Raw genomic sequence first — 12,481 nt, forward strand, 5'->3', positions numbered from 1 at the left:
CAGGCCACCAGCAGAGGAGTAGCCACGGCAGCTCGCCCGTGGCAGGAGGAGGAGGTGTAGCGGCAGTTCTGCTCGCGGCTGGGAGGAGGGTAATCAGCGACGCCGCCTCGCGGGGAGCAACCCAGGGGCTGCGGCGGGCGGCGGCAACGGACGAATGGACGCGGAAATGGAGCAAGGAAGGAGACGGACTTTGACCTTATCCAAGAGGGCGGACAACCGACGTGGGGGGCAGCTGAGCTGGAGGCACTAGAACGTTCGAGTTAATAGGATCTCGCCACAGCAGCCGGCTCTATAGTTTGCCCCACGAGAACGGTTTCCTGGGAAGCAAATCGCTGCCGCTTATGCTGAGATGGACGACGTTGATTTTTTTCGCCGACGTGGACGCCTTCCCTGGCCGCCGACGTTCGGGGCATGAACATATAGAAATAACTGATACATTATACATGCCCAAACTCTACAAGGTTGGGTGCGCCACCTCTTCCGGCAGCAGGAAGCAAGCCAGGGACCAATGTTGCACTTCATCTTTGATCGTCAAGCTGACATGGCTTCACATTGCCGGCAGGGGCGGCCCTGACTTTTTGGTGGCCAGATGCGGAACAAAAATATAGAGGCCCCCTTTCACCATAAAAATACAAGAAGAAGTTAAATTGGCAATCCGGCATAACAAGCAGGTGGCGAATCGGTGATCTGCAGACTGCGGCGGCGTCTCGTGAGGAAGTCAAGTGCAGACGGTGCAGAAGTTATCGATTGGTCTTCCTCTTTATTAGGTCTACTCTCTCTATGTAAATCTGCAACTGGGCTTTGTTGGCACTTGCGATTTTTTTAATCTCAAATCAGTTCGTTGCTTTATTCATCTAATTAATCAGATGTCACGCCAATAATACGGATTACAAAGTTTGGGATGGGATCATACCGAATACTTGGATGATTAGGTCCTTTTCAACACCTAAACAAGCTAACTTATAAACATAAGTATTACTTGTGACTTGACAAGTTTCTTAGCATAGCAATTGCCGGAGATGCCTGGCATAGGGTCCGCAGCCGCCTTGTATGCCCGGCAGCGTGATTTAGAAATAGGTAAAGACAGGCAAATACAACTATGCGTTCTAAGACAAAATTGGTATAATTATGGGATACATAAACATTAATCTATAGGGATCTACGTGATCGAGTCGTGTATGGAGGGCTTGTCCAACTCGCATATGGGATGAACTAAGGCTCACATGTCAATAACACAAGATGGACCAAACTAAAAATTTAGATTGAAACCTTACTCGCTTTAGTAATAGATATAGATATATGAATCTGTACTCAGTGGGCTTTCAAAATAAGGCTCAGTTTAGCACTGCTACGCCCTCGAACAATAGCTCCAGCTCCACCTCTGGTGGGGTGGCTTCTTTAGTACAACTTGAAAAATATTTGACAAAATGGCTTCTTCAGTTGATTGAATAGGTTAAATATCCATAGTACTCTTATTTTTTTAGTTTTCTTTCCATTTCTTTTTCTTCTTGTTTCCTTCATCCCAAAATATAAATTCATGTTTAGTGCATTTATTACTCATATTTGGCAGTGATTGATTCTTACATGCACGTAAACTTTCTAAAGACTTGATTTTTTTGGGATGGAGTATTGTTTTCTTTCCTTCCATTCTCTATCCTTGTCATCGCCCCCATCTTGTACGCTCCTACTGCTCGCGTTGCTGCCTCCACCGCCTCACAGTCACGCCAGTGCCTCCTCCTCGGGCTAGCGCCAGTGCGCCATCACCTCGAGCTCGCGCCGGCGACCTCATCCTCCTGCACTTTGGGCAAGCGCCGGTGCCCGCCGCTTCCTCCACCTCGGGCTCGCACTAGTGGCTGCTGCCTCTGCATCAGGTTTGCGCTGGTGGCTGCCGTCAGCGCCTCGATCTTGCGGCACGAGCCTTTGCTCGCGCCACCCGAAGGTCAAAAAGGTAAATGAGAGGGAGGAGTCATGCAGAGCCACGATTTCCGGCTCCTGCTCGCCCAGACTGCTCGAGTCACCACATTTTTTATGGGTTGCTGCGCTGAACCCCTTCCAATTCCACCGTTTGTTATGGCTTCATGAGAAGCCGGATTTGCAGCCACTCAAGAAACCCGGCCAAACAGGCTCTAAGATGTGGAAATAAAATGCTTTTTGTCTCAAGTACCGGCTTAGAAACATAAAACAAAACATGAAGATTCAATAAAAGATTCAATAAATTTGAAATAGATTCACATAGTCACTATCAATCTATTATCAATGACAAGTAATCTCTTAATCCTATGTGATGTCTGTGACCATCCATATATTTGTGTTCTAGCTGATGTGTGCTACACTAGAATTCTCTTTTCATTTTCTAGATTTCTTGAATCTTATATTTAAAGTTTTTTGAACTTTTTCCATGAACTAATATGTATTGTGGGGATTCAGATTCCTTTGCAGTCCAAAAGGATTGTATTTTTTAAAAAAATATACATTTGATAATTATTTCCTTGTAAAAAATTTAAAACCCACTGCCATATCTGCCCTAAACCACTTTGATTGTGTGTATTAGGTTTGGGGGGGAGAGGGGGTAAAATTTAATGAAATTGAAACTTGGGTGTAAACTAGGGTCACAAAAAAATTGAAGAGCTGATGGATAAAATATGGACTATTCGTTTTTTTATTTTTTTGAATGGAGAAGGAAATGTTGAAAAAATTGGGTTTCTCTTCGCCACCCTTTTTACACACACTATAGAATATACCATGGCAAACGTCCTATCACCGTGATTTGAACCAAACCGATAGTGATAGATTCAACGAGCATTACCCTCTTATTATTTCCCATTTTCCTCTTCCTTCTTTCCTTCTCATTCTTCTCCCATCTCCCCCTTTCTCTCCCACACCGCTCCTCACATCCATCGCCTCCCCTCCCCTCCCCTCCACCATGCCCCTCTCCTCCCCTCTATTCCCGGCCGCCCCTCCCCCGCAACGCAGTGTGCAGGGACATGACGACCAGAAGGGCCGCGGTATGTAGCAGCAGCGGGATTTTTTTTTTTGTGAAATGAGCATCACCAGCAGTGATGGTTTCCAATGGGTCTCTGAGCCGGTGGTAATGCCATTTTTTGAACCGAAGGTGATGAGTGCTCTGTACTAGTTATATTACCATTACATTAATTTTTTTGGTAATATAAAGTGGGTGACACTCTATAGATCAGAGATATAGTGACAATGGCAGCGCATGGTGTGATCCCATTATTTAGCAAGATACATTTGCATTCTCTAGAAAAAGAAAAGAAACCATCCAATATGACCGTGTGGTGTCAACTCAACTGTCAATCATCACTTTGACGCTTCACAAAATGCATTATAATGAAATCCACCCAGATCGATTTTCAGCTTTCAAATCTTTTCATGTACACATACTCACTAAGACAATTATGTGGAACAAGAACAACCATTCAATATGCACCGGTATGTATCGGCCAAAGTGGTTGCTTGATCAAAAAAAAAATCAACATTAGCAGAAATAGGCAACACTACCAGTTAAAAGCATTTTAGCAGTAACAGGAACTAGGCACCACGTCACTTTAATCGGTATATGCTTATTATGATTGCATTCCGTGTAATAGTATTCTTTTTTCTTCTCCCTTGGCCTCAATTAAAGAAACGAGTACTGCAGAAAACTTGAGTAATTACACTTTAATCGGTATATGCTTATTATGATTGCATTCCGTGTAATAGTATTCTTTTTTTCTTCTCCCTTGGCCTCAATTAAAGAAACGAGTACTGCAGAAAACTTGAGTAATTTGGCGCATGCCATATTTTAATATATTGCTGAATGAAAATATCATGATATAAAAACGACAGCAAGGCATGTTCTTTATACAGCAACACGGATAAAAAACAGTAGATACAAAGACCGAGCAATAGCTTGAATGGTTGCCTCCTGTGTTTGGCACGATGTGCGCCTCATTATTTTTTGTCATTTTAAACAGTAGCAAATTTGCCTATCAACAGTGAAACACTTATTGTGACTTCACTGATCTCAAAGTATGCTGTGTCCTGCTCTCTCGTATACATGTTTATAAAGATTTTATAAGATAGGGTATTAGGGTGTCCATGCATGCCTTTCATAGGGATAAATGTGCATAAGAGTGAGCGCGCATACATGCCTTGTTTTGAAGAAAATGGCAGGTGACGGGTTATAGATGAGGATGGTTGCTCTATGGAGTCAACTGCATTTGATCCATCGCTCCATGTCTGGTGATTAGGTGAACCGATTAATCCATTTAGCTATAGCGGCTTAGGCCCAAAGCTCCAACAGATCTATTGAGTCGACCCACCCGCAGGTAGCACACATAGTCGGCGGCGGTAATGTTTCTGGTGCACCACCCGAGCTTGAAGATGGTCGTCGTCAGGTCGAGCTTCGTCGTCTCCCTGGCCAGCCTGCTGGTGACCGTGTTCGCTGACCTCGGCGCCACGCGCCATGAGCCTGCTCTCCGCGCGCGGTCATATTCTGGGGGTCCCCGCTGGTGTTCTTGGTTGAGGACGAGCGTGTACCCGGTGTCTGGCAGGCTGCTGAAATCGGCGCCGTCGTCGTAGCGCATGAAGCAGTAGTTGTACCAGACCCACGTGTCTGCCTGGCCTCGACACACCGTGACGAGGTGGCCGGCGGCCGCGAAGACGCAGAGCACGGGAGTTGGACGACGGGACGTCACTGCGGCACTGGACAAGGCCCTAAACAGCGAAGCCGCCGCCGCCGCCGGCGGTCATGGTGTAGTAGTCGCGTGACCGAGGCACCCGGGACAAACACGCCGAGCTCCTAGCTGATGCTGCTCACCCCCAGTACCCGAATTACCCGAAATCATGAAGAGACAAAATATGCATTGAAGTATCCGACCCATTTCTACTGGCCCACAAATTTTCCAACCCTAACTCTAAATCATCCTCATCCATGCCCCATCTTCCATCTCCGCACCAACCTGTCGCCCGCCCACCCACGTAGACCCCCGCGCGGCCGCACAGCAGTAGGCCTCGGCCGCTCGCGCCCCCACGCCGCCGCCTCGCCCGCATCATAGGTGGATGACGCCGGGCGGCGGCACCCGATGATGCCCACGCACCTCGCTGCCATTGTCCTGCATCCAGCCAGCCATCCACCTGCTCCACTCTCGCAACCGCCGCGCTCGCATCGCAGGCCGCTATCACCAGCGCTCGCTCGGTGCCGCCCGCCGCCCTGATGCACCCTGCCAGCTGTCGTCCAGCGCCACAGCACCCCGCCACTCTCGTCCTACTCCACTTGTCGGTCGTACATCGGGTAATCCGAATTACTCGATACCCGAACCTAAATTTTCGGGTATTCCTTTTTTTTGGTGAATTTTGGGTAGCATTTTTAATTACCCGAATTTTTCATTACCCGAGTCACCCAAAATACCTGAATTACCCGAACGCCTACAGCTATCTGTGTCTGTGCAGCCTATGGGGCACGTTGGCGGCCATGGTTGGCGGATGGGCAGCGGCAGCATGGAGGGGGATAGGCCTGGGCAGCGGCGCGGCGGGAGCTGGCTTGAAGAGCGTGTCCAGCGAGATAGAAGGAGAAGTGTCGATCCACATGATCCTTTGGTTTGGGTGGTTCTGATCCGTTGCCCCTCCAATGCAACGTGTTGCGGATTGGATTAGAAGCCCGTTAGGGTCGCTTGTATGGATCAGTTTGATGAACCAACGGGTCAACCCGAACAACCCCTCATCTATAAAGGCGGTGAGTTGACTCGTCAGGGTTGGTAAGGTGGAATTAAAAGGAGAAGAAAGCCCATCCAGTTGAGCTTTGCATTTTGCAACTAGTGAGGGTTTGGCTTGACCAACAAGTGTTAACCTTCTGTGACAACCTTTTTTTTTTTTTATCGAATACGCAGGAGAGCTGCGTATCATTGTATTAAGAAGAATAGAGTTTTACAAACAACGCGAGCTGAATCGCCTGACTCGCCACGCAACCACTCACACAAGCGCTTATATTACACGCCTGAAACAACAAAAAAGGACCAGCGCTGAGGCGTAATTTACGTAACAAACAAACAACCTAACTTACATGCACCAGCATCGATCCACCATAAGCCTTCCTGTCTGATCATATGGATGACCAGGTTAACACCAACTGCAGCGCCTCTGAACACCCGGGCATTCCGCTCCTTCCAAAGATGCCAGGTAATTAGCGAGAAAAGGGTGTCGAACCCCTTCCTCTTGTAGCCTGGAAGTTGCTGCCGCAGATGCCACCACCAGTCTGCAAGGGACATGTCTTGCTCTGGCGCAAGGACAGTGAATCCTAGGTGCTGCAGAATTTCCCACCAAACTTGCAAAGAGAAGGAACACTGAAACAGCATGTGTTCACTCGTCTCATCAGCTTGATCACAGAGCTTGCAGGTAGCATCAGCTTGCAGCCCATGTCGCAACCTTCTATCAGCAGTCCATAGCCTACGATGAAATGCAAGCCAAAGGAAGAACTTGACTTTTAGAGGAGCCCAGCAGCGCCATATAAGCTGAGCTCCATGCAAGGCAGTCGACCCAAGATGCAGGGCACGATAGGCTGATTGTGCAGAGTATCTTCCATCAGCCGACCATCGCCAAGTGAAGCGATCACTTATACCTGGTTGTAGCTGAATGTTGGCTAGTCGATCCCCAAGCCGGTTCAATTCTTCAAGCGCTGTAGCACCAGGTACACCAGTGATATCTCTCGTCCACCGATCCTCTGCAAGAGCTTGAGCCACAGTGCGCACCTTCTTAAATCTTGGAGGCACAAGTGCTAACAGCTTGGGGGCAATGCACTCGATTGATTTCCCTTCCAGCCAGCTGTCCTTCCAGAACAGAATCGAGGAACCATCACCAAGAACTGCGAGAACAGAAGCACGAAAGAAGGCCTCAACATCTGGATCCACACAAATTTCAAGTGCTGACCAAGCCCTGTCCCGATCAGTAAGCTGCAACCACAACCACCTGGACTGAAGTGCAATCCCTGCCAGCTTCAGGTCCAAAATTCCTAGTCCCCCAAGCTCAGTCGGGCGACAGGCTGAAGGCCAGGCAACAGCACATTTCCCCCTCACGTCCTGATCACCACCAGCCCAGAGGAACTTGCGGCAAATCGCATCAATCTCTTGAATGGCCCAAGGTGGCAAATTGTTAGCCATAAGCATATAAATAGGAACTGCAGTAGCTACAGACTTCACCACCACAAGCCGGCCACTTTTGTTCATCAGAGAGCCATGCCACGGAGGCAGCTTGGCGGCCACCTTCTCTATCACCGGCCGAATGTGGGACTTGGGGATTTTCTTTAAGGACAGTGGCAATCCCAAGTATTTAACTGGAAATTCCACAACCGGGCAGGGAAATTCACGCTGAAAGTCCGCCATCATGTTCCCAGGATCAAAGATGGCCGTGACAGAGCACTTCTGCAAATTTGTACATAGGCCTGAAGCCTGACCAAAAATGCTGAGCAGCTTGGCAACAGCATGGCCTTCTCTCTCAGTTGGTGCAGCGAACAGAATCACATCATCCGCATAGAAACTGCACTGATGTTGCACCTCCTGTCTGCCCGAGCTTTCCAGAATACCATGCTCAGCAGCTCTCTTGAAAATCCTGTCTAGAACATCCATGGCAATTATGAACAGCAAAGGGGAAAGAGGGTCCCCCTGTCGAACCCCGCGACAATGCTGTATGGGCTGCCCTGGAATGCTATTGAGAATAATACGAGAGGAGGCAGTGGATAAAAGAGTAGCAATCCAGCCACACCACTTGTTGCCGAAACCTCTTGTCCGAAGCACCTCAAGCAAAAAAGGCCAAGCTAGGGAGTCAAAAGCTTTGGAGATATCCAATTTGAGCAGCAATTTGGGCACTTTACGTTTCCTGAGGAGTGCCGCAGCTCTCTGAACATATTTGTAATTGTCCAATATTGATCTTCCCTTGATAAATGCGCTCTGATTTAACCCGATCAGCTCTGACATGAATGGCCTAAGCCTATTAGCCAGCAGCTTGGATATCAACTTGCCAAAACTATGCACCAACGAGATAGGCCTGAAATCCTTGGCTTCCAGAGGAGTCGGCACCTTCGGCAAGAGCACGATGAGCGAATTGTTCAGACTGCGGAAGCTGCAGCGACCAGAGGACCAGAATGAGTTCAACGCCCACATGACATCATTTCTGATGACCGGCCAGGCAGTCTGATAGAACGCTCCAGTGAAGCCATCTGGCCCCGGAGCCCGGTCAGTAGGTAGCTCCTTAATGCCAGCCCAGACTTCCTCTTCGGAGAACGGTACATCCAGCGCCGAGAGATCAGTAAGAGAAATATCAAGCACTGAGAGATCAATAGTTGTCTCTCTTGGGGTTTCCCGGCCCAGAAGATCAGTGAAGTAGGAATACAACACCTCTGCCTTTTCATCATGTGTCGTTGCAACACGGTCTCCATCCCTCAGGCTAATGATCTGCTTTCGACGCCGCAGACTGCGAGCCTTGAGGTGAAAGTACCGGGTGTTTGCATCACCCTCCCGGAGCTCGCGCACTCGGGATCTTTGCCGCGCGATGGTACGCTCGAGCGACGACAATCCTAGGCACCGTTGCTTGAGCCCTCGACGCAGCTCAGATTCGAGCTCAGAAAGTTGCCTTTTGTCCTGCTCCTGATCGAGCCGCAGAATGACTTCCCGAGCTAGCAACAACTGAGCCTTGACGTTGCCAATATGCTTTGCAGACCAGCTCTGCAATTCCCTACCAACATTCCGGAAGAACTGATCAAGACGCCGGAATGGATCATGTACCGAATCCGGACAGTGCCATCCTCGGGAGACAGCATCAAGGTACCCATCAAATTTTGGCCAAAAGATCTCGAAATGAAATCTTGGCTTCGAGGAGAAAGATGCATTCGTCTGTAGGAGCAGCGGGCAGTGATCGGAAGCATCGGAAGAGAGAGCATGCAACAGGCAGGAGTGAAAGCGCTCCTCCCAATCCAAGGAAACAAGAACACGATCGAGTTTTACCAGTGTCGGTCGCCTGCGCTCATTGCTCCAAGTATAGGTGCGTCCGAACAAGTGAATATCCTGGAGCTCCAAATGATCAACCACCTGCCGGAAGCGACACATGTTACGTCGGTTGATGCGGGCATTGTTTTTATCTGATTCCTCCAGAATCAGATTAAAATCGCCCGCTACTGCCCAAGGGCCGTGACAGGCATCCCTGATAGCTTCAAGCTCCTCCAAGAACAGCTCTTTCTCCGCGTCGGGCTGCGGGCCGTACACCGAAGTAAGCCACCAAGCCTGCTGCTCGGCATCGCTAGGTTGCACCCGAACAGTGAGGGAAAAGCACCCCAACTGAACCTCAGAGAGCGTGGCAGCTCCCTGACGAGCGGCAATGAGAATGCCACCACGTGTATCAGACGCAGGGAGATACGCATAGTCCATAAACTGGACACCAAGCATGCTCATCATGAGGAAGTCAGTTACAACATCCAGCTTTGTTTCCTGGAAACAGACGATGGATGCACCAGATTCTTCCACCACCAATCTAACTGCATCACGACGGGCTCTCGAGTTTAGCCCATGCACATTCCAAGATAAAATGTTCAGATTATCCATGGAACATGACAACCTTGTCTTCTGCTATTCAAGCAGGGGTGGCGTTTGCTAGATGCTGGGCATGTTCACCCGCAGCAGCCTTCCGTGGTGGGAACGCCCCGTTGATAGCATCAACATGCCCACGTAAAAGACCATCATGGAAGACAGTGGAGAGGTTGCGCCTAGCCGCCTCCGACACCGGAGCAGAGTCGTCCAGGATGTCTAAACGTCGCATGAGAAGGACCTCCCCCCGCCGAGCAACAGGAACACGAGAGAGCTTGTTGTTGGCGAGGCGTGTGCTGCAACGTCTTGTCGTAGATTTGTCGGAGGAAGGCAGGGGAGCGGGGCGCGCACGACTGATTTTTGGCGCCATTGGTGTAGAGGTGGGTTTCTGAATAGATTTAGAGAACTGGTCAACCTCCGAGTGGTGGGCGGCGACCACCCGGCCCACAATCTCAGACCCCAGCCCATCAGGCGCGGCAGAGCCACGGCCCAGCAAGTCAGCGGTAGCCGCCGGATCAGCAATGTAGCCCAAATCCTCCGACTGTGCTGATGGAGGCCCATTGGCCTGAGAGACGCCAGCCCTCGCGCACGTTGCCACAGAAGAGCCCAACGGCACCTCCACCGCAGCTTCGACATCAGTACCCGACAGCTGCCGGTCGAGCGTACCGACAGATGCGAGCTGGGAATCCGCCGAAGCGCGGGCGCCTTCCAGCCGCATCGGGTCCGCTGTGCTGTCTGCTCCCCGGATGTCAGGCATGCGGAAACAGACAACCGCAGGATCACTTTGACCGCCAGGACAGGATGAGACAGCTGCACGCCTACAGGCTACAGCTTGGACAGACCCACGCGTCGCCGCCACAACGGGAGGGAGGGGAGACAGTTGCACGCCTTCGGTTTGAACAGGCCCGCGTGTCGCTGCCGCAGAGGGTGGGAGGGGAAACTCCTCAGTCGCGCCAGCGACCGTCTCTTTTTCAGGGAAGTGCACAGGAGTAGCGCTTTCCGAAAAGGCTGGGGTGCCGTTGCAGGCCCCCGTGACCCCGTCAGTGGTGGGGTTCTCCCCGACGCCATCGCTCGTCGAGTCCCCCGCCACGAATGCCGGTGCAGCCGCCATGATCGCCGGCGAGCCCGCCATGGCCGCCGCCGAAGAGCCCTCCATGATCGCCGGCGAGTCAGCCACGGTGGCCGCTGGAGGTGCCGGAAATGGCGAACTCGGCAAGGAGGCCACGGGAGGCCCTACCGCGGAGAAAACCGTGATAGGTGGGAGCTCCGCGCTGGCCGGCAGGATCGCAGTGGAGACCGGCACAACCGCGGCGTGCAAGGTTGCCATGTCAACTTGTGCCGCGTCCCTCGGCGTTGAAGTATCCCCATCAGCGATCCCAGAGTGGATGCGGAAACCATGCATGATGGGGCCTTGACCAAGAGACGTGAGATCCCGCACGGGGTTCCCATCATGGCCATTGTCGCCATCATCGGAGGGGATGGATGGAGACGTAGACGGCGACCTGGGACCAAAATCCGCCATGCTCCTCACATGCACCAGAACCTCGTAGGTGAGGATTCTCCTGCGGCGCAAGTAGGGAGGCAGGTTCCCAAATACGACCTGCTCGAACGTCGGCTCCAGCTCAGCAACATGGAGTGGCCGCGACGTCGGGATGGAGTACATGTCATTGGTCCAAGCGGTGAGCTTGAACGCAGTCATGTCGGTCTTGTTCGATGTGGGCGAGTTGATCGACTCGATCCAACAGGACGGGGCAAGCAGCTTGCTCGCCGTGTCCACGGACCAAACGTGAGGGGGGATGCCCTCAAGCTCGATCTTCACGCGCTGGAACAGCGTGGTAGAATCGGCGTGCGCCAACCGTGTCCATTGCCGGAAGCGGAGCATGGTCCCCGCCACATGGACACCACCGGCGGAGAAGAGCCGGTCGCGAGCCGTCTGGCTGTTGCAGAGGACGATGAAGTTCTCGGGGTAGAAGGGCCGGATGGTCACCTCGGTCGCTGCCGACCCGCCCAAGGCAGCGTCGACGGAAGCGGTGAAGGCCTCCACGGAGATCCTTTTGCCGGCGGCGCCGGCGTGCGCAACGAGCGCAAGGTGGAGACGACTATCCTCAGTCGCGATGTCGGGGGAGTAGTCGATGAAACAGCCCTCGCCACGCCGGCGCACGGCAGGAGGCTGGATCTCCAAAGCTTCCGGCTGCACCGGGCTCGCCGGGCGGCTAGGAGGCAGCGAGGGGGTGGTGCCCTCAGCCGCGGATCCTCGGATGGTGTCAGGAGTCCGAGAACGGTGGCGAGGACGCACAGTCCGTCGAACACGAACAACCCCGGCAACAGTGTTGCCGGTCGGCGAGGATCTCGGGCGCTTGCAGTCGCGAGCGAGATGCCGGAACCCGTGGCAACGCAGACACCGCGTCGGAAGCTTGCAGGTGGCCACGCGGTGGTTGTAGGAGAGGCAGTTGAGGCACCGCCCCTCCATCTCCGCCGGGATCCTGGAAGGCCGTGACGGCGCGCCCTGAGCGTGGCCGCTCTGCCTCGACGCCTCCCTCCGCAGAACCTCGCACCAACCCTCCGCGTCCGGCGGGGAGAAACGGCGATGACGAGGCTGCGGGGGTGGGGGAGGAACCACACGGGGGCCGAGGCGCTGGTGTACCGGAACGCGGCGCGCCGGCGGCACCCGCACGTCCCGGGCCGGGACTCGTCGGGAGGAAGGCCTGCGGTTGTCGTCGCGACCCCGGTGTGGGAGGCCGATGACGAGCTCCGTCTGGCGGCCCTGACGACGAGAATGCGGGCGACGAGACGGGTTGCGACGTGAGTTCGCTGGACGCTCCCGGGGGGCCTCCCGCACGTCAACCTGCGCCAGAGGGGAGCGCACCTGCGAGGGGCCGGCGGCCGTGGGCGAGGAAGGGTTGGAACGGCAG

The sequence above is a fragment of the Panicum virgatum genome, chromosome 9N (genome assembly GCF_016808335.1).
Source record: "Panicum virgatum strain AP13 chromosome 9N, P.virgatum_v5, whole genome shotgun sequence".
NCBI lineage: Eukaryota > Viridiplantae > Streptophyta > Magnoliopsida > Poales > Poaceae > Panicum > Panicum virgatum.